Here is a 22,388-nt window from a genome sequence, read left to right as displayed (position 1 = left end):
CTATGGACTCTGAGAAACAAACTGAGGGTTTTAGAGGGGAGGGGGGTGGGAGGATGGGTCAGCCTGGTGATGGGTATTAAGGAGGGCACGTACTGCATGGAGCACTGGGTGTTATAAGAAAACAATGAATTGTGGATCACTACGTCAAAAACTAATGATGATGTACTGTACGGTGACTAACATAACATAATAAAATAAAATTAATAAAAAAAGGAAAAGTAATACCCACATGATAATTCAAATAGTACGAAAGAGTAGGCAATGTTAATAAATGTTCTTAAACTTTTAAACTTAAATATTTAAAAAATGCTTATTTCTTTTATAAGCAACAATAGTTCATATATAGAGAGAATGCTTCTAAATTCCAAAATGTGCTATGGAAATATATCTTAAGTTAGAATGGATACAGATCTTGGACAGAAAAGGGAAAAAAAAAGCAGGGTAAACATTTAACACTCATTATATCAAAACTAGGTATAGAAAATGTATGAAATACTACCACTACTTAGGCTGGCCTTTTTCACTATGTTCAACTGTTATTAATCACGGAAATAAAGCTTGGTGTTTCTGTGTTCAAGAAAACGTTTACCATTCTCAGCTACAATGCTTCCAAGCACTGAAAAGGTCTGGCGCTCTATTTTCACAGCATCCTGCCAAGGGCTGGAGTTTTCTTAAGCTACTACTTTAACTAACAGTCCTCAAGCTAACAATGGTCAAATACCCAGGCTCTGCTGCCCTCTCCTACAGGTTTCAAAAGCTGTTAACTGTCTTTTCTATCCTTTCTGGAAACAACTTACTTAGTGCTGCTAATTAGATTTGGAGAGCAGTGGCAGTTCTTTGCCTTCTTTTCTTTAATATTCACAGCAAAGAAGGCTTTCTGGTTCTCTCCCCTTTGTGTTTATTTTCCTCCTAAATGCCTTGCCTCTAATCAGAGAAAAGCTCCAGTGGAAACCAAGTTACCAACTCATTCAATTGACTTCCCCTTCTTCTCGATGAATGGCTCATATCCATAGAAATAGGGTTCATTATCATACGCTTCAGGTTTAATATTTTCCAATCTGCTACAGACCTTAACTAGCCCTACTTTTAATTTGGGCTGCTTTTAAAATACCCTTTGACCTTTACCCTCAAAATGCTTAAAAAGACTTAAATACAACAGGCCAGTTTTATTTAAAGACTAAGGCAGTCCTCTCTTCCACCGCGCATGTGCCAAATTTGGAACAATGAGAAGATTAAAAGAGGAAGAAAGGCCTGTCAGTTCACAAGGAATATCACATATTTTCCTTACAGGGATAGTAAATATCCATCCTGAATTAACAGCTAACATCATATGCAGTGGCAAAACACCCTCATGTAGTCTTATTAAAATCAGAAACTAGGGGCGCCTGGGTGGCTCAGTCGGTTGAGCGACTGCCTTCGGCTCAGGTCATGATCTCAGGGTCCTGGGATCGAGTCCCACATCGGGCTCCCTGCTCTGCGGGGAGCCTGCTTCTCCCTCTCCCACTCCCCCTGCTTGTGTTCCCTCTCTCGCTGTGTCTCTCTCTGTCAAATAAATAAATAAAATCTTTAAAAAAAAAAAATCAGAAACTAGAAGAACGGCTATCACCATTAGGATTTATTTATTTTCTTATTTCCTAACCAGTGCAATAAAGCAGGAAACAAATAAGAGACATCACTTTTGGAAATCAGGAGACACGATTAATACCTGCAAACGAGATGACTCTCTAACCCAAGAGAATCTAAATGAAATGCATTTAGAATGAGTGCTTGAGTTTACTGGTTTCCCTAAAGATTTCAGTAATCAGTTATAAAACACAGTGTAGAGACCATTTCCCATAACACGTAAACAGAAAAGATCTAGGCATAATCTCAAACAATAACTGTGCAGGACCTAAATGGAGAAAACCACAAAACTTTACAAAAAACCCTTGAAAATTGGGAAGCCTGGGTGGCTCAGTCGGTTAAGCGTCTGCCTTCGGCTCAGGTGATGATCCCAGGGTCCTGGGATCAAGCCCCGCATTGGGCTCCCTGCTCAGTGGGGAGCTTGCTTCTCCCTCTCCCACTGCCTGCCGCCCCCCCCGCACTGCTTGTGCTCTCTCTCTGTCAAATAAATAAATAAAATCTTTAAAAAAAATCCACTTGAAAATGGATGAGAATACAAAAATTTTGTAGTTGTAAAGCCCTCTCAAATTAATATGTGTTTTTAATAAAATTTATAGTAAAAACCCCAGAGATTATTTTTGTGTCTGGATGAAGCTAACTCTATGCTAAAGAATATATAGCCGAGAATAACAAGTATATTCTGCAAATGAAAGCTAATGAGGCCGACTTACCCTAACAAGTCACAGAAACTGGTTCAAAAACTACAATAACTAAAACAATATGGCACTTGTACACGGAGTTTTAAAAAACCAACAAATAAATGTAACAGACCATATAGCCCCCACATTGTGAAACAGAGCTTTGTATGTTTCACCCCAAGTTCAGGTATGTGCCATTTTGGACCTGTGTTAGCACAGTGATAAAAGAATTTCTGCTGCGGCAGCTATTGCTTTCTTTCAGGGCTCCTGGATTATTTTGAAGGGAACACTGCCAGAGAGTCAGCATCCTGGACAGTCTGTAAACTCCTAGGGAAAGTTAGTGGGCATAGTTTTCATGAACAGGGATTTCCTCTAATGCTTCCTTCTCCTTCAGTGAATGTATATGCAACGAGGGTTGAAATGCTTATTTTGGCAGATAGCCTTAAATATTTAGGAGGTTAGCACTACCTCTGGATTTTCCTTTTGTAGGTTTGAGGTTAAAACAAAAGTATTTCACCATTCCTACTCTCTGATGTAAAGAATCTTTTAAAATGTAATTCAAGATTTTAGTCCCTTGGAGTAGTAACCCACATTAGCACATCTGTTAATGCAGCATCTTTTGGCAAGCTTCATTTTAAGAGCAAAGGAGACAAATAGATCCCAATTTCAGATCCTTTGCTTTAATCTAACTACAATGTATATAGGACCAAATAAATGCCTTTAAAGAAATAATTTACAATATTATACACAATTATATCTGTGTAGGAAAAGGCAGTTATTCTCAATCAGTAAATGTTAAATTGAAGAGAAAGCATTTTTAAAAGCCTTGCATTATATTTCTTTTACATTAATTATCAAGAAATACTTGATGTTAAAAAAGAAATACTTGATGTTGATGCTATCTAAAATTGTATTTGCTTCTTTCTAAAACATTCTATGGTTGCACTCAAGTTTATAACTATGGTTGAAATCAGGTCCTTATTTTATGCTGGCTGGTTTAGTCTTATTTTCCATATACAAAGAAAACTATAAATTTTAGCAACAAATTATTGCTTATCATTTATTTAATGGAGAAATATTTATTGATTACCTACCAGCTGCCAGATTCTATTTTAGATAATGCATTGTTAGGGGCACCTGGCTGGCTTAGTCGGTAGAGCATGCAACTCTTGATCTCGGTGTCATGAGTTCAAGCCCCATGCTGGGTGTAGAGATTACTTAAATAAATAAATAAAAACTTAAAAAAGAGAGATAATACACTGTTACAATAAAATAGATACATTCTCTGCCCTCATGAAGCTTTCAGTCTGGGGGAGACAGACAACAGACATTTAAATGGCCAAATATATAATTTGCAAATGCTGATGAATTCAACAAAAGAAACAGTACAAAAAGAGAGAAAATTGTTGGAATTACATACTTTAATTTGGCTTTTAAGTGTAGGGGAAGCCCTTCCTGTGGAGGCAATATTTAAGTTGAGATTTGAAGAATGAGGAGCCAGCCATGGAAAGGGTGGGTGGACTAGTGTTCTGTGTGGAAGGAAAGTCTCTATGAAGGTGTAAGGCATGCTGCAGTATTGAAAAGGTCAGTGTGGCTAGAGCTTGAAGCGATAGCTGGACAGTAGCACAAGATGAGATGGAATAGTAGGCAGCGACCAGATTATGTAGGGCTGTCTTAAAATATTTGCAGTTTATTTTTAAATGCAAAGGAAAGCCATTATAGGGTCTTAACCAGAGGAGTCATATGATCAGATTTACTTTTTTTTTAGAGAGAGAGTACATGTTTGCTAGCGTGGGGGGGTGGGTGGGAGGCAGAGGGAGAGGGACAGAAACTTGAGCAGGCTCCACCCCAAGGTGGGGTTGATCTCACGACCCTGAGATCATGGCCTGAACCAAAATCAAGAGTCAGACACTTAAGTGACTGAGCCACCCAGGTACCCCCAGATTTACATTGTTTAAATTAGCAATTTGACTTTAGTGTGGACAATGGATGCAGGTGGGAAAGAATGGATATTGGGAGAAGTAGGCTAATAATTTCTGGTTGGTGAGAGGTGTGCCCAAATAACCAAATTAGCCCTGGAAAGGCAAAACAATTTGATCTCAAATTACCATACTTTGTTGTACCCACACTATACCCCTTGTGGTTCTCTTTAAGGAATTATGTATATGTTTTGGTAGGATTACACAAGCTAATAAACTGACAACAGGCTTCTTTATCTCTGCTTATGAAATATGTTAAGCGTAAAATACTACTCTACTGAAAGGTGCATTTCTTAGCTAGCTTCTATTGTGAAAGCTAAGTTCACATATTATTTATATTTAGGTTACACATATTCATGAATAAGTCATGAGGGATACCATTACTTTTTGACCAAATCACTCTGGATTCAGGTTTTTTTTTTTTTTAAAAAGATTTATTTATTTATTTGAGAGAGCGAGAATGAGAGAGAGAGAGTACATGAGAGGGGGGAGGGTTAGAGGGAGAAGCAGGCTCCTCGCCGAGCAGGGAGCCCGATGCGGGACTCGATCCAGGGACTCCAGGATCATGACCTGAGCCGAAGGCAGTCGCTCAACCAACTGAGCCACCCAGGCGCCCTGGATTCAGTTTTGTAGAGTGTATCCAAGGAAAGGATGAATCAAAGTGTTAAGAAGAAATTTCTATGATACCCAACCACACTAACCAACTCTCTGGGTGGATTTTTTCCATGGTCTTCTTTTAGCAATCTAGCTATTTATGTGTTAACAAAACAGTTTGAATGAATGCCTAGGAGACTTCTTATAAGTCAGTAGAGTGACAAATGTGGTTATGAGTAAACATTAGTTTTATTAAAAATTGTTATATTTAATGAGTGTGTAAAGAGTTTTTGGCTTCATAAAATTGTGATCATAGTTTCCAGATGATTGCTCCCTGGGGACACAGAGAAACCTGGTAACCTGGAATGTCCTAACCATCCATCGGGCCAAGGGCGTGCCAGTGAGCTCTACTCTGCAAATGAAGAGAGGACAAATGGAACTTAGTTGGTATTTCCCACTAAGGGTACAGAGTTCTATCTAAAAGAAAGAGGTAAATAGTCCCTGATAATTTGAAGGAGCTACCATGACTGAAAACATTAAGAGAGGAATTCAAGTGGTTGATGAATCTGTCTTAAAAGAAGTGAGCAAGAATGAGAGAAATGAGTCAGAAAACTGTAGGCAGAGAGATCTGCGAAAGAGGTAACTGAAAGGTCAACAATTGACAACCTGTAGCTTAAGGAGCAATCTTTGAGACATAATACAAATTCCCCTTGCTTTGAAGAGCACCAAGAACTAGTATGGCCTGAGTGGGATAGGACTCAAGAGAGTTTGGGCATCTGCCAAGTGGAAGTCTAGCGTAAGCAAGGGTCAGAGGGGATAAGATGGAGGACTACTGTCCAGAAAGGAATGTGAAATAAGTTCTAAGAGAAAGTAAGGATCCTACCCATTGGAAAGTGGTGTCAACTCAAATCTACTCCAGATTAAAAGTTAATAGGTTATTCTAGCATACTCTTTTTTTTTTCTAGAAAGAGTAAGACGAAGGAAATAAACATTTTTTTTTTTTTGAAATTGCACTAGCCAAACTGAGCTAAAGTGAACTTTCTGTTAGAATAACAAGCTTGCTCTGAGAGATTATCTCTTGCTGTATTTCTGTTTTTGCTTTATTTTCCTTTAGTTTTCTTTATAAATGTTATGGTTACAATGAGTAACCTTATCTTGATTGAATCCAAAGTAAAAGGACTTTCCAGACATCAAGCAGGACAGATGATTAGAGAACTAAGCACCCAGCATGGCCTGTAGAAGTAGCAGAAACCATCCTGAATGGAGTGGTGGAGCCTGGGATAGATGGAGGTCATAGAGCTAACAGAAATTCTCAGTTAGCTCTTGGATGTGAACGCCTACCCTCCTGGGTCATTTTGTCACCTCATTTCAAAAACCAAACAGACCTAAAGCAGAAATGCAAGGGTGCCTCAAAAAAATGAAAGAAAAAAAAAATGGGCGCAGAAGAATTGCAAACTTGTCTCAGGCTGCCTAGAAATAAATCCCAAAGAAGTTTAGTTTTGAGTGAAAAGTAATTCCTGTGGCTGTGAAACTTCTGACCACAGGCCGACCGAGGGTCATTCAGAAGGAACACACGAGAGTAGAGGTGAAGGCAAAATCAGTCAAACTGATTCTGTGTCTTAAGAGACCATGATTACAAGATCACAGCAAGGGAAAAGAATCTGGCTTTGATCTACTGCCACCTTTTATGAACAGAGTCTGAAATGAAATGATGAGATTGTTCTGGTCATTGAGATGCCCTAAGGCAAACCTATTCAATTTTTTTTTTTTTCTCTTGAAACAAAGGTACTTAAATGCAAGGCTCTGGGGTTTGTTACAAATAAAGACTATAAACTACATCGAGTCATATTTTTACATAGTTCACAGCTTAGCGTGACCAAATATGCAACAAATATTTTGGTAACTTTTTTTTCTACAAAGACAATTAAGTTCCTAAAAAAAAAAATCTATGTCATATGTACCTAAAAAAGGCAATGTTTCAGTTGGCATATTATGGATATTTTCTGAAAATGCCACAGAATGTTAATCAGAAAAAAAGCAAACAAATTGTTTTATGAGCACCTGTGTTGGGCCAGGTAACCAATTTCTCCAGGATATAAAAACAAGCTGTAGTAAATGTCTTAAGACTGACCACAGTTGGTTTCTAAGATTGTGAACACTTCTTTGAAATAAACATCACTTACATTTATGTATAATCTATATTCCTAAATATCTTTACAGTAAAGGTTTTCTGATTTGCTGAAGCTACTCAGTGAATTAGAGATAACAATGTCAAGTGCTTATTTGAGGAAACTAAGGAGGGCCACATGACATGAGTCAGGTGATGTATTGATGCATAAGCTTAGGAGAAAAATCTCGACTGACCACGGGAGACCTTGGGCAGGATACTATTGTGCTTGAGGATGTCATTATCCAAGGCTGTGGTCCAGAGTCCTGGAATTCCTTAAGAATGCCTTAGAGATGAACGTGGTGGTTATGGGGAATGAGAGGGGAGTTCTAGATAGCCCCCTTAATCAAAATGGGTCTCTCTGACTTACCTAAAATACTGAACTTCTGCATAGGATTCAGTTTGAAGCTAGGCTACCATGCCCCGCCCCCCCCCAAAAAAATCATGGGATGAAGTATCCCTCCCATCAAGATCCCTTCACGATTTCCCATTTTTGACATTCGAATTCAACTGGATTTGATGCCTTTCTTTTGGACTGCAATCATTTGACTATCGGGACTACTCGTTTCCCTTGAGGCAAGTGGAATATTTGAGTCAGGAGTGTGTCAGCCATCTGTGTGAACAGCCATGGGCAGTTCAGCTGCATCTTGCTTGCTCACCGCATAGTGATTTAACTCCTACCATCTTCTTTACCCCAATCATCTTTCCCTCTCTTCTTTCCTGTTGCTCTGAGTGACACGCCAGCTGACAGTGTTATGAATAGGAAGGTTTGGGCAGAGTGACTGTCAGAAATATTTTTACCGTGTGAAAGGACATTTGTGGAATGTTATGGCTTCGTTGCCTCCAGCCCCTCCGAGAATGTGGCATTGAGTATTGGGCTCTTGCCACTGTAGCCAGCATACCAAAGTGAGCTCCTGGCCTCATCGTACATTGCAAAGTATTTACATAATATCCTCACCTCATTTATCCAAATGTATTGATTTTCATGTTCTTCCTTATGCCCTAACTTAGATTTTACCCTTTGACTTAGATATGATGCCGCTGAAGTCCTCAGAACTCTTCAGTAAATGTTATTACCAGAATTAGAACATGCCCCCCTGAGTTGCAGTGAGATTTGTGCAAAAGTTCACAATGCGAATTTGATAGCTCTAAACATGAGATATGTACTTGCTGCGTTTACTGAAATCCCTCAGTCCCCTATCACTTTCCTTCGATTTCAAAGTTATGGAATTGTCCAGTATGTTTGCTCAGAATGACCTGATATGACTTAAGTGTTATTCTGGGCATGATTCTGTTGCCAATTATCTTGGTCTACATGTTCTAATATGATTTGGATTACCGCTATAAATGAGTTGATTGCATTCAATTCCTTTGTATGTCCTATTGTAATAATATTATATTTCTTTTCAGACTCTTCATTGTATCAGATTACAATATAACATCTTGGTAAAAGGCAGTTTTAAGTGGACTTGATCATGTCTCAGTGCTTTAATTCTAAACATACAGGATTTTAAATTTGGGGCACGTTTTAGTGGCACATTCATTAACCTCTAACATTTCTTGGATGGCGTTTATAATTGTTTCAAGGTTTCCCTCACTCCAAGCCAGGACAGCCATGTGATAATCTGAAAAACGTTTCTACTTTTTGGAACTGTTCGTTATTTGGGGAGGGGGGTGATTTATGGCCCACCATGACTATGTGAATAACCAGGTCCCAGAAAATACATTGTTTCAGACACAGATTTCCAGCTAGTTTCACACATCGGTGAATTAGGTGGCTGTATATGTGGTGAGACTTGAAGATTCCTACCTTTAAATAGTATTTCCCTCGCTAACTCATTTGAAATTAGAAGGTCTTTGGTCTCTATGAATAGTCTGTTGAAATGCAAATAACTCTGGATGGGTAGTATATGACTCTGTCATCTGTCATTAGCATCTTAGCACAGATTTATTTAGCAGACCTCTGATAATTAGCTGGAAGGGACTGCCAAGATCAAGATTGGATATTGGTTAAGGTGGATGGCAGGTCTGCAGGATTTGATACTGGTTTAGGTGGGGGAGAAGTCTGCTTACAGGAATGGTAAGTTTTGGATAGGCAAGGGAAGCATGATGGCATAAGGCATCTGAATGCAGGCAGAGAAAAGAGAAGTAGCAGAATGCTTACATCAACTTTGCCCAATTGCTCCATTTTTCTCAAAGTCAGCCTTTACCTATGACTTCTAGATAAGGTTAAATTGCCTGGCTGCCATTCTGCCATCCATCCACCAGAGTAACTTTCAAGACTCTCTTGGGTGGGATATTCTCTATGCAAGTGGCGAAAATACAATTCTATGACATCTTGCTTGGTTCACAACTTCCCTGGGTATCTTCTTGTCATTTTTAGAAAAGCTTACCTTAAAAAACTTCTTGTTGCCTAGCATTCTTAGTGCTTTATCCTTTAATCAAGACAACCCTGTTCAACCTTTTTTCCTACCAAATGTCCTCTTTAAAGTAGTTTATACCTGGTTTAACCACTGGTGGGAGGGAGCCTTGTACAGGTTCCACAGCTTCTTAGGGAAAGCCTTGAAAACCTTTCTCAATACTATTTTCCACACATTCTTCCTCTTTTGTGGTTGAGTACTTTATTTTGATTGAACACAACCTCCAAGAACTTCCTGTGCAAGCCTATTTGAGAGAGAAAATGTTCATTGAGACCTTTCATATCTGCAAGTCTTTTTATTCTACCATTAAGTTTGGCGGGGTATAGAGTTCTAGGTTGCAAATAATTTTCCCTCAAACTTTTGAAAACATTGGTTTATTGCTTTCTAGCTTTCAGTGCTGCTGTTGAGTCAACCCTGCCATTTTGATTACGTGGTAGTCTGAAATCTCATTATGATGTGTCCTTTGTGATCTATTTTTATTTATTATACTAGATACTAGGTAGGCCCTTTTAGTCAGGAAAGTAATGTCCTTCAGTTTTAGGAAATTTTCTTGCATTATTTCTTGGATGATTTCCTTTTTCTCTATTTCTCTGTTCTTTCTATAAATGTTATTATCCAGAGGTTGGACATCCTAGATTGATCCCCAAATCATCTTTTCTCCTCACTCTCTTTTTATTCTAGTTTTTAGGAGGATTCTTCCAATGTATATCCCAACACTTCTATATTTTATCTTATTTTTAATTTCCAAAACATTTTTCTTGTTCCCTGAATGTTATTTTTTATACCCAATCATTAATGAATGCTGTATATTCTCATCTTTCTGAAAAAGAAGTCTTTTAAAAATGTTCTTCTGTTCCCTGAATTGTCAGTTTCCTACAAGCCCACTTTTTCTGTTTTATTGCTTTTATAATCTTTTTTTTTAAGATTTTAATTTTTTTTCAGTAATCTCTACACCCAACATGGGTTTGAAGTCATAATCTCAAGACTGAGCCAGCGAGGCGCCCCTGCTTTATTGTTTTTCTCTCTCTTGCTGGATGGCCCACTTATATATAATAGTAAGAGACTAAGAAGCTAATTAGTTCTTTGTATATGAATAGGCACTGCTTTGTGTGGTACATTTCCCTTTAGGTTGAGAGGTTGCAACTCAGCTTTTTCACTAGTCCAAAATGTCAGTATTTTTAGGTCTTTTCCACTGGACAATATAGTTTCCCCAGAAAAGAAGAATCCAATTTCTTATAAGATGGCCCATAAGTCTGGATGCTGGTATTCTGGGATATATGAAAGGAGTGGGGGCAGACTGAAGATGACACTATTTAATATGCAGACTTTACATCTTCGCTTTCAGTGTGGAAACTCACCCCAGTTCTTAGGCATATAAACTTGCCAGCAAGGAAAAAAAAAAACATCTTTTACATGAATTGTCAAAGAGAAATTACTCCATGGTGTGCATGACTGAATTTAGGAGGGGCTACATACTCCTCATAGGAACTGCCAGTCTCTCTGTTTTCAGTGCTGTCCACACTCCTGCCTCTAGAGGTCCTCGATGTTTCCAAATCCCATGTCTTTGGGTGGTTCTGCAGTGTGGATTGCCTTGCTTTCTTTTTTGTTGTTGCTGTTGTTGGCTTCTCCCCAGTTTCAGGCTTAGGTTTCAGTATTATCTACTCTGCTAAATCAGTTACCACCTGTCCAACTGCTTTCCAGCTTCCAAAACTTGTGTTGACATTTCTCTTCTGCTGTCATATCTCGTGTTCTCTTTGTCCTTTTGGGTTTTATGACTTTTAGACTTCTTTGCTGTCATTTTAGTGAGGTTTCAGGAATGAATGAAGGTAAATGTCTTCGTTCAATTTGCCTTGCTTACCTGGAGCTCCCTTTATTCATTTTTAATAGCTGTATGGTATTCTGTGGTATGTATTTAACATCTGGTAGAACGTGAGTTCTGACCAATCAGAATGGGCACCAGTCATAGCGGTAAAGCATGGCCCCAAAGCCTCCTGCTATGCAAATGTTAAATTTGTTAAAAATGTTAAATTTAGTTGTTAGATTGTGTAGAGCTTCAAGGTGTCCTAGGGAAAGGGCCAAGATGGCCAGAGTGCTAGAGGGGTGTACTTGGTATGGGAGTCAGGCAGAAATTATTAACAGGGTATTTTGGAATTATTTCAGTATTTTACTAACCGGTTTATTTGCATTTGTTCATGCTTGCTAAATATCAACCAGGAATGGCCCATAAACTATTTAATCAATCTTTTACTGATGTACATTTAGATTATTTCTCATTTTTGTTGAAATTTACAATGTCTGCATGACAATCTTGAACATACCTCTTCCTGCAGCTTTGGGAATATTCTTATAACATTGATTTTTGTAGTAGATTTCCTTCATCAGTTACCTTGAATACAACCATTAGAAATTAAACAGATACAGATTTTTTTTTGAGATAACTTATAATTTAAGTTAAGCCAACCTATTCATGTTTAAAAGTAAGTTTTGAAGCTTCTATTCCAGGGACAAGGAATAGACAGACTTTTCCCTGTTCCTCCTGCTAAGAACAACTAACAGCTCTGGAAATTATATATGAAAAAGAGAGGCATTGCATCATACTAAAAAGATAAATATGCCAGGGAGATATAATGATCTTAAATGTGTACAAACCAAACAACAGAGCTTCAAAGTACATAACACAATAGCTGACAGAGCTGAAAGGAGACATAGACAAATCCACAGTTGTAGTTTGGAAATTCAAAACCCAAGTCTCAGCAACTAATAGAACTACATTTAGTAGTTTTCTAAATTTAGCAGGTTTTCTTTTTAAGAAAATCATCAAAGATATAGAAGATCTAAACAAAACAACCCTAAGTATCTAAGTGACATATATAGAACACTTCACCCCAAAACAGCAGAGTACCCATTCTTTTCAAGCACTCATTGAATATTCACCACGATATGCAATATCATGGGTTATAAAACAAATCTCAAGAAATGTAAAAGAATTGTAATTAAACAGTATGTTCTCTGACCACCACAAATTTGAATAAGAAATAAATAACAGAAAGGCAAGGGGAAATCATTAAATGCTTGGAAATTAAATAGCACAAATATAAATAATTCATTAATCATAGAGGAAGTCTCCAATGGAATTTAAAACAGATATAGAGCTGAATGAAAAGAGGAAAAATTTCAAATTAATAATGTAGGTTCCTACCTCAAGAAACTAGAAGAGTAAAATAAACTTAAAGCAAGAAGAAGGAAATAGTAAAGATAAGAGCAGAAATCAATGAAATTGAAAATCAAAAAACAATAGAGAAAAATCAGTGAAATGAAAAGCTGGTTCTTTGAAAATAATCAAAACAATGGGCAAATCTCTAGCAAGGCTGACAAAAATAAAAAGAGAACATACACAAATCATCAATATCAGAAATGAGGTGAGGATATCACTAAAGACCCTGTAGCCATTCAAAGGCTAATAAAAGAGTATTATGAACAACTTTGTGCTCATAGATTTGACAAGTTAGAAAATACACCAATTTCTTGAAAACTCACTACTATAAAATCTCAACTAAGATAAAATAGATAATCTAAACTGCCCTGTAACTATTAAATACATTAAATTCATGATTAAAAAAAAAAAGAACTCTCCAAAAGGAAAATGTCAGTTATGGTTTCACTGGAGAATCCTATTAAATATTTAAAGAATTCATATTAATTTTCCACTATCCTTACCAGAAAACAGAGGATAGAATGATTGCCCATTTATGCTATGATACTAAAATTTGGCAAAGATTCCACAAGAAAAGAAAACGAGAAAAGTAGAATAAAGGACAAAAACCCATCATGCCAATAGACATAGAAAAAGCCTTTGACAAAACTGAACACCTATTCATGATAAAGACTCTGAGAAAAATAAAATAGAGGGACATTTCCTCAACTTGATGACAAGCATTTGCAAAAATACTACAGCTAACATTATACTTAATGGTGAAAGACTGAATGTTCTTGCCCTAAGATCAGAAACAAAGCTGGGGTGGTCAATCTCATCATGCTTATTCAACATTGTTCTGGAAATTCTAGCCAGTGCAGTAAGGCAAGGCAAGGAAATAAAAGTTATCCAGACCAGAAAGGAAAAAATATAACTTTCCCTAGTTGAAGACGACATGTTTCTCTATGTTGAAAATCTCAGAATATCAACAAAAGAACTCCTACAATTACTGAGTTCAGCAAAGTCTCAGGACATAAGATAAATATACAAAAATCAATTGTATTCCTATATACTGGCAACAAACACATGGAAACCAACATTAAAAATTAAAACTAAAATTAAAAGTTAAATTCACAGTTGCTTAAAAAACGAAATACTTAGGGGGGATCTAACAAAAAATATATACAGGACTTGTATGCTGAAAACTATAAAACACTGATGAAAGAAATCAAGTTCTAAATAAATAAAGACATACTTTCTACATGGATTGAAAGATTCAATATACAAAGGTGTCAATTCTTTCCAAATTAATATTCAACTTTAACTTAATCCTTTTCAAAATCCTTGCAAGATTTTTATAGATACAATGTTATTTAAAAATTTACACGGCAGGGCACCTGGGTGGCTCAGTCAGTTAAGTGTCTGCCTTTGGCTCAGGTCATGATCCCGGGGTCCTGGGATCAAGTCCTGCATTGGGCTCCCTGCTTAGCGAGGTGTCTGGATCTACCTCTGCCTTTCCCCCTGCTTGTGGTTTCTCTCGCTATCTCTCAAACAAATAAATAAAATCTTCAAAAAAAATTTACATAGATAGTGATTTGAAGGGGCACATGCACCCTGATGTTTATAACAGGAATGTCCACAATAGCCAAAATATGAAAAGAGCCCAGATGTCCATCAACAGATGAATGGACTATTACTCAGCCATCAAAAAGAATGAAATCTTGCTATTTTCAACCACGTGGATGGAACTAGAGGGTATTATGCTAAAGGATATAAGTCAGCCAGAGAAAGACAAATACCATATAATTTCACTCATATGTGGAATTTAAGAAACAAAACAGATGGACATAGGGGAAGGGAAGGAAAAATAAGATGAAAATTGAGAGAGAGGCAAACCATAAGAGACTCTGAACTCTAGGAAATAAATTGAGGGTTGCTGGAGGGGAGGTGGAGAATGGGGTAAATTGGGTGATGGGCATTAAGGAGGGCACTTGATGGAACGAGCACTGGGTATTATACGCAACTGATGAATCACTAAATTCTACCTCTGAAGCTAATAAAAAAATTACGTGGAAAAGAACAGGAACTAGAATAACTTAATACATAGAAGAGAATAAAACAATCTTGGAAATAAAATAAAGTGAGGGGAATCAGTCTGCCCAATTTCAAGACTTATATAATTAAGATTAAAGCTGTGTAGTGTTAGCGGAGGCATAAACACATAGATCAGTGGGACAGAATAGAGAACCCAGAAATAGATCCACACAAATATTCCCAACTGATGTTTGACAAAGATGTGAAAGCAATTAAATAGGGAAAAGGGAGCCATTTAAACACATGGTGTTGGAGGAACTGGACATCCAGAGGCAAAAGAAAAAAAAAAAAAAAGAAAAAGAAATGAACCTTGACCTAAGTCTAACACCTTATTAAAAATTAAATCAAAATTGATCATAGACTTACAGGTAAATTGTAAACTTGTAAACTTTAAAGCTTCTTTAAATAGTAAAGGAGAAAATCTTTGATTTCTATGGATAGACAGAGTTCTTAGATTTCTCACCAAAAGCACAGTTCATAAAAAGGAATATTGGTATTGATAAGTTGGACTTGATCAAAGTTTAAAACTTTTGTTTTACAAATTGCCCTGTTAAGAGTATGAAAAACAAAGCTGTATTCTGTGAAGAAATGTTTGCAAACCATATATTTGCAAAGGAGTAGTACCTATAATACCTATAGTACCTACAACTCTCAAAATTCAACAGTAAAAGAAAAACAACTAGAAAATGGACAAAAAACATGAAGAGACATTTTGTCAAGGAGGATATACAGATGGCAAATAAACACGTGAAAAAATGTTCAGCATCATTAGCCGTTAGGGAAATGCAAGTAACCACAATGAGCTCTCATGACACACCTATCCGAATGTATTAAAACAAGTGACAATACCAAAGGCTGGTAAGGACATGGAGAAACTGGATCACACATACATTGATAATGGGAATGTAAAATGGTACAGCTATTCTGGAAAATAGTTTTAGCAGTTTAAAAAACAAACAAACATGCAACTACAACATGACTCAGCAATTGCCCCTTTGGCACTTATCCTAGAGAAATGAAAACTTACATTCATACAAATACATGTATATGAATGTTGACAGTAACTTTATGTATAATAGCCCAAATCTGGAAACAACAATCCTTTGATAGGCAAAAGGTTGAACAAACTGTGGTACATTCGTACCACGGGCTACTTCTCAGCAGTAAAACTTAACTATTGATATATGGAACAACCTGCATGAGTCTCCAGAAGATTACGCTGAATGAAGAAGCCAATTCCAAAATTGTGGAAACTGAGAAGAGAGTAATGGTTCCAGTATTTAAGGAGGGAATTGGAGGAGAAGGAAGTGGGTTTGGCTATAAAATGGCAACATGGAGGGGCGCCTGGGTGGCTCAGTCCGTTAAGCACCTGCTTTGGCTCAGGTCATGATCTCAGGGTCCCCTGCTCAGTGGGGAGTCTGCTTGTCTCTCTCCCTCTGCCCCTCCCCCTCGCTTGTGCTCTCTCTCTCTCTCAAATAAATAAATAAAATCTTTTAAAAATGAAACAAAATGGCAACATGGAGAATCTTTGTGGTGACGGAACTATTCTGTATCTTGACTATCAATGGCAATATCCTGGTTGCTCTACTGCACTATAGTTTTGCCAGATGTGACCATTGGGAGAAACTGGTTAAAGGGTACATGGGATCTCTCTGTACTGTTTCTTGCAACTATATGTGAATCTACAGTTATCTCAAAATAAAAAGTTCAATTAAAAAAATCCGCCCTGAAAGTAGATTTTTGTTTGTAGTAGGTAGGCAGTCTAAACTAATGCATTTTTGTTTACTCAACTTCAAAAGAACAGGAACATTGCTCTCCTTGAGGGGATTCAACAATACCAACAGCTCCAAGTAAAGTTCCCTTTTCCACACAAATATACACAGGCATGTTTAGAGTACCATAATTTAAAATATGAAACACTGGAAAAACCCCCCTCCAAAAGAAGGATTTGGTTAAATAAACTAGGGTACATTACTTGATGAATAATTTACCGCCATAAAAAATCATATTTTCAAAAAATATTTTATGCAATGTAGAGAGTGATAATGATTTTGTTAACAAAAATTAAGTAATAATACTTAATAAAACATGCTCGCAATTTTGTAAAACCAAACTGTGAATGTAATTACTTAGGCATGATTGAAAAAATAGTTTTAAAAGCACTAAAATTCTGTCTTTTCCAAATGTTATGCAATAATAACGTGTGACTTCTATAAATGAAAACAAAAACCTATTTAAATTCAAAAAACTGTTTTTAAAAAGAGCACTTCCAATTTAGGTTAAGAGCGATGAAGTCTTCTATAAAACCAAAGCCTCCAATAAACCAATTATGTAAAAAGTTATACTTTTCATGCTGATGGAACATAAACTGAATTCCTTGGCATTATTGTTGAAGTAGAAACAATGCAAAATTAAATTATAGTCATAACCTGTTATGTCTTAGAATGAACAGAGTTCTAACAGTTGTATATTTTAAATATATTGATTTCCGTGAAATACAAACAGAAGTAAAATCAGTCTCACTTTTCTCAATTACATGGCGGTACCTTCATTCTAAAAGGAGGCAGCAAAGAACAAGCATGGGCTTTGGAGCAAGAAGCCGTGGCTTCTAGTCTCTGGGCCACCACCTAATAGCGGTGTGACTCGGGTCAATTATTTTTTCTGACCTCTCATTTTCTCTTCTATAAAATGGAGAAAATAATAATTTCTCCTTTAAGGCTTCTCATGTGGATCAAATTAAATAATGCACATGAAAGCACTATGCAAATTGTTAAATGCTACCTACACTGTTCTCTATGATTCCTGTTTCAAAGGAGACAAACCGCACCTTCTGCATTGCTAGGTGAATCCCTGCATGCGCGTTACTAACTAGAAATCTGCAATCAGACAGTACTCAGTTTGTAGACTTATTTATGCTTCAAATGCATAAATATTTTATAGTGGCCTCTCCTTTCTTCCCATTTAAAAAAAATGTCCCTCTAAAATAATTAATCAGAAAGCTACTTGTGTGATGACATTGGTTTATGCAGACACCACAACCTTCCCTCGTTTTTTATTAGGATCATTTCCAGTTTCACAGGCAGAATTGCATTTCTGAGAGTTTCCCAATTTAGGTATGGTGTTCGTTTCCCATCAGAGTTAATATCCAACTTAGAACCTTTGCTCAAACCTGATTGATGGCCTCTCCAGTGGCCTTTCAGTCTGAGGAAGGAAAGGAGTTAAAACGACTATTATGTTGTGTGTGTGTGTGTTGTTGTTGTTGTTGTTTTTTACAGACCTATTGAATTGATTTGTGTTAAAATGCTCAGAAAGGACCTCAACTAGATCTAGCCAAGAGTACAATTTTCGTGGGTTTGGATAGGTAACTGTGAAACTCTCGCCAATATAAAAAATAGAGAGAAAGTAAAGGGTTTTGTAAAATTGTTCCAAAAATCAGCCGTTTCACATAGTAGGTTGTGGTGCCCAGCTTTCTTTGGCAATGCGGTATTTATGTTTTTTGTTTCATTTTCTATTTAGGGCTAAAATGGCCTGGTCTTCACCTCGATGTAATGACAAATAAGGCATTTTACTCTCCAAGTGCCCCAGAGCATACTCTGAATAGGGAGCATACTCTGTGAAATGCAGAAAAAGAGTGACTCTATAGCAAGCCCCAAACAATGAGGAGATTACCTCGTTCTGTGGCTCTGAGAAACGTTCGCTCATATTCATCTTGTCATCCTGTGTACCAGTGCCCTCTTGTGAAAGATACTGTTATGGGTGCATAGTTTGAGCTATTTTGTCTATTCTCAGAAAACAGAAGAAAATGTATATCAAGTAGTGATGGAAACATCTTTGGTCCAGCCCTTTATCTTTCCTCCTATTCCTTTTTAAATTTTTTTTATCTACTTATTTTTTTTATTTGAGGGAGAGAGAGGAGAGAGAGAGAGAGAGAGAGAGAGAGAGAGAGAAAGAGAGCAGGAGGAAGGGGCAGAGGGAGAGGGAGAAAGAATCCAAAGCAGACTTGGCGCTGAGCGTGGAACCTGATGCAGGGCTCAATCCCAGGACCCTGAGATCGTGACCTGAGCCTAAAGCTTAACTGACTGAGCCACCTAGGTGCCCCCTCCTATTCCTTTTTGTTTTCATTTGGTCTTCCTTTCCATTTCTCCTCTTCTTCACATACTCTCTCCTCCTTTGTGTTATAAAATATAAAGGAGTATGAAGTTGGTTAGGAAGAATTTGAAAAGTCTTTCCCACCACCACCAAGAACACAGAGATATTGGAAAATACAGAACCATTTGGGTTTTTAGGCCTTTTTCGGATTCTTCTCCATGGCATGAAGTTATCGTGAACCAAGAAGAAGCAGTATTATCTGGGGACTAAAATAGTTACTCTGTGTGCTTAGCTGCAAGGCTTATTAGAAGTTGCTGACCCAGAAGTAAAGCTGTGAAGCTGTTTTTGCAGCGTGATATTTTTCTTAGCTTCATGAGCCTTAGTGTCCTTGTCTGTAGAATGGGGAGTGATCATACTAATACCAAATGAGAATTAATTATAGGAGAGAGGCTCCAAATTGTGGGAGGACCTTAATGGCCTTCAGTTTCAAGGCAAGAAATGTGGACTTACACCACAGGGAGCCATTGAACTTTTTAAAAGCAGGTTAGTTTTAAGAATACTGGTGTGTTGGCAGCGAGTAGCAAGGATTGGTGTCAGGAGAGACTAAAGGCTGGCAGATTATTTGACATGCCCAAATTATGTGTCATGATAATAATTGCTAACATTACTATATGCTGGGCACTGTGCTAATCCTCTTTAATTTTTGGTCTTATCTCCTTTGATTTCTTTAGCCACTCTGTAAAGTAGGTAGCATTTGTCATCTCCATTTCACAGGTGAAGAAACTGAGGCACAGAGCAATTAAGAAATTTACCTAAACTGTTACTTAGGATGAGGTCACCATAGAAGAGCTGAGTAAGGTCACCAAAGAAGAGCCAGGATTTGATCCCAGGCTGTCTGGCTCCAGAACCCTCCTGCTTAAACACTGGGATGTACTGTCTCCAGTGTGTCAGTCAATAACCCTCCAAGTGCCATCCACATTCACCCATTAGCATTACTTCAAAGAATAGTTGAGAGTTTGGGGATTTTCTATGTAGAATAATTAGTCAGTTGTCTTACCTGATCTGAGTATTGTCTTGGATTTGTGATTTTTTTCACAGAGCACTGAAGCTTTATCCCCCAAGCATTTTTTAAAAGATTGTTTATAGTGGAAATCTTATTAAAATATACTGTAAACTTCACTGCGTTTGTAAAGAGATTTTTCAACTATGATTGACTCAGGGTTTTTATACATGTCAATTCTTTTTTGTTTCTTTGTCAAGTTTTTATTTAAATTCCAGTTAGTTAACATGGGTGTACTACTAATTTCAGGAGTAGAATTTAGTGATTCATCACTTACATACAACACCCAGCGCTCATCACAAGTGCCCTTCTCAATACCCGTCACCCATTTAACCCATCTCCCTGCCCACCTCCTCTCCTCTGAAAACTATAGAATGCTTATAAAAGAAATGTCAATTCTTTTACTTCGGAAACTAAATCTTTGGAAACTATTAAGGTTTGGAATATGGAATATGGTGTGAACCCATAGTGCGTGACTATCTTCAGATTCATTGCCTCTTTCTTTCTTCCTCCCTTCCTCTTTCCTTCCTTCCTCCCTCCCTCTTTTTCTTCCTTCCTTTCTTTTTCTTTTCTTTCTCTCTTTCTTTCTTTCTCTCTTTCTCTTTCTCTCTCTTTCTTCCTTCCTTCCTTCCTTCCTTCCTTTCTTTCTTTCTTTCTTTCTTTCTTTCTTTCTTTCTTTCCTTCCTCCCTCCCTCCCTCTCCCTTTCCTTCCTTCCTTTCTTCCTTTCTCTCTCTCTGATTCCCCAGCTCAGTGATTTTCTCAGTTGTTAGTGTGGGCTTAGTTTCCCCTTTGGCTGGTAAGCACCCAGACAACTAGGAGATGCTTCTTTTCTCCTTGTTTGTGATCTGCTGCCTCTGATCACAGATGCCAGTGGATCTGCTTCTTGCTACTCTTTTTGCTTTTTGCAGCATAGATCCTTTTTTCCTCTGCTTTTATCTCTTTCCATTGTTTTTCTCTGCTCTCTCTCTTTCCCTCCCCTACCCTTCTCAGTTTTGCTGTAATGGGACGGGATATTGCTACCCAGGCTAAACCATCAGCTATTTCTTTTCCCTGTGCAAGGGGTGGGGGGATGCTGTGTGAAGTTTTACTCCTTTTCTCTGGCCAGTGAAATAATCATTAACAACAAGACCAAAAACTATGCACTTTTGCTTCTTAGTTATTTTCATTATTTCTTCATGTGGAGGATTCTTGTTTGCTTTTAATAGCTAAGATTATGAGACATCTGAATCTGGAAAACCTCAGCTCTATTTTATTTCTGGAGTAGAATGCTTAAATCTTGCATTTAACTTTGAAGAATCTAAGTTGTGTTAAATTTAATTATTTCAGTAGAAGTATAAGAGCGATATGGCAGATGTATTCCAAATATTTGCATGTTAAATAACCTAGTCCTTCAGCTATTTTCTATTTTAAAAATATGTAAGTTCTGAAAACTTATGTCCACACAAAAACCTGCACATGGTTGTTTATAGCAGCTTTATTCATAATTGTCAAAACTTTAACAGCAACCAAGACGTCCTTCAGTAGGGTGAATGGATAAATAAACTGGTACCTCCAGACAATGGAATGTTATTCAGTGCTAGAAACAAATGAGCTATAAATCTATGAAAAGACAGGGAGAACTTTAAATGGATATTACTGAGGGAAAGTAGCCAATCTGAAAAGGCTACATCGTGTATGACTCCAACTATATAACATTCTGGAAAAGGCAAAACTATGGTCACTCTTAAAAGATCACTGCTTCCCAGGGGTTGGGGATGAGGAGGAGGGATGAATAGGTGAAACACAGGGGATTTATACGGCAGTGAAAATATTCAGTATAACATTTTGATGGGTAATGTGTCATTATACATGTGTCCAAATCCACAGATTATACAACACCAAGAGGGAACCCTAAAGTAAAATATGGACTGTGAGTGATTATGATGTATCTATGTAGGTTCATCAATTGTAACAAATATACCACTCTGGTTGGGGAAGGGTGTTGATACTGAGGGAAGCTATGTATGTGAGGGGGCAGGAAGTATATGAGGAATTTTTTACCTTCCCCTTGGTTTTGCTGTGAACCTAAAACTGCTGTAAAACAATAAAGTCTTTTTTAAAAATTGAGATATATTTGATACGTAACATTGTGTAAATTCAGGGTATAAAATGCATTGACTTAATACATTTATATATTGCAGTATGTTTATCACCATAGTGTTAGCTAATACTTCCATCATGTCACATAATTATTATTTCATTTTGTGGTGAGACTATTTAAGATCTATTTTCTTAACAACTTAGAAGTTTATAATACAGTATTGGTGACTGTAATTGCAAGGTTGTACATTAGAGCTCCAGAACTTACTCATCATCCAACTGCAACTTTGTACCCTTTGACTGACGTCTCCCTAATTCCTTCACCCCCAGTCCCTGGTAATTACCATTCTATGTCCTGTTTCTATGAGTTTGGATTTTTTAGATTTCACAAAAAAAGTGAGATTTTTTTTTT

This window comes from Leptonychotes weddellii, chromosome X, assembly GCF_054177405.1.
Source record: "Leptonychotes weddellii isolate Sample4059 chromosome X, ASM5417740v2, whole genome shotgun sequence".
NCBI classification, from domain to species: Eukaryota; Metazoa; Chordata; class Mammalia; order Carnivora; family Phocidae; genus Leptonychotes; species Leptonychotes weddellii.
Note: the sequence above shows the minus strand (reverse complement) of the source record.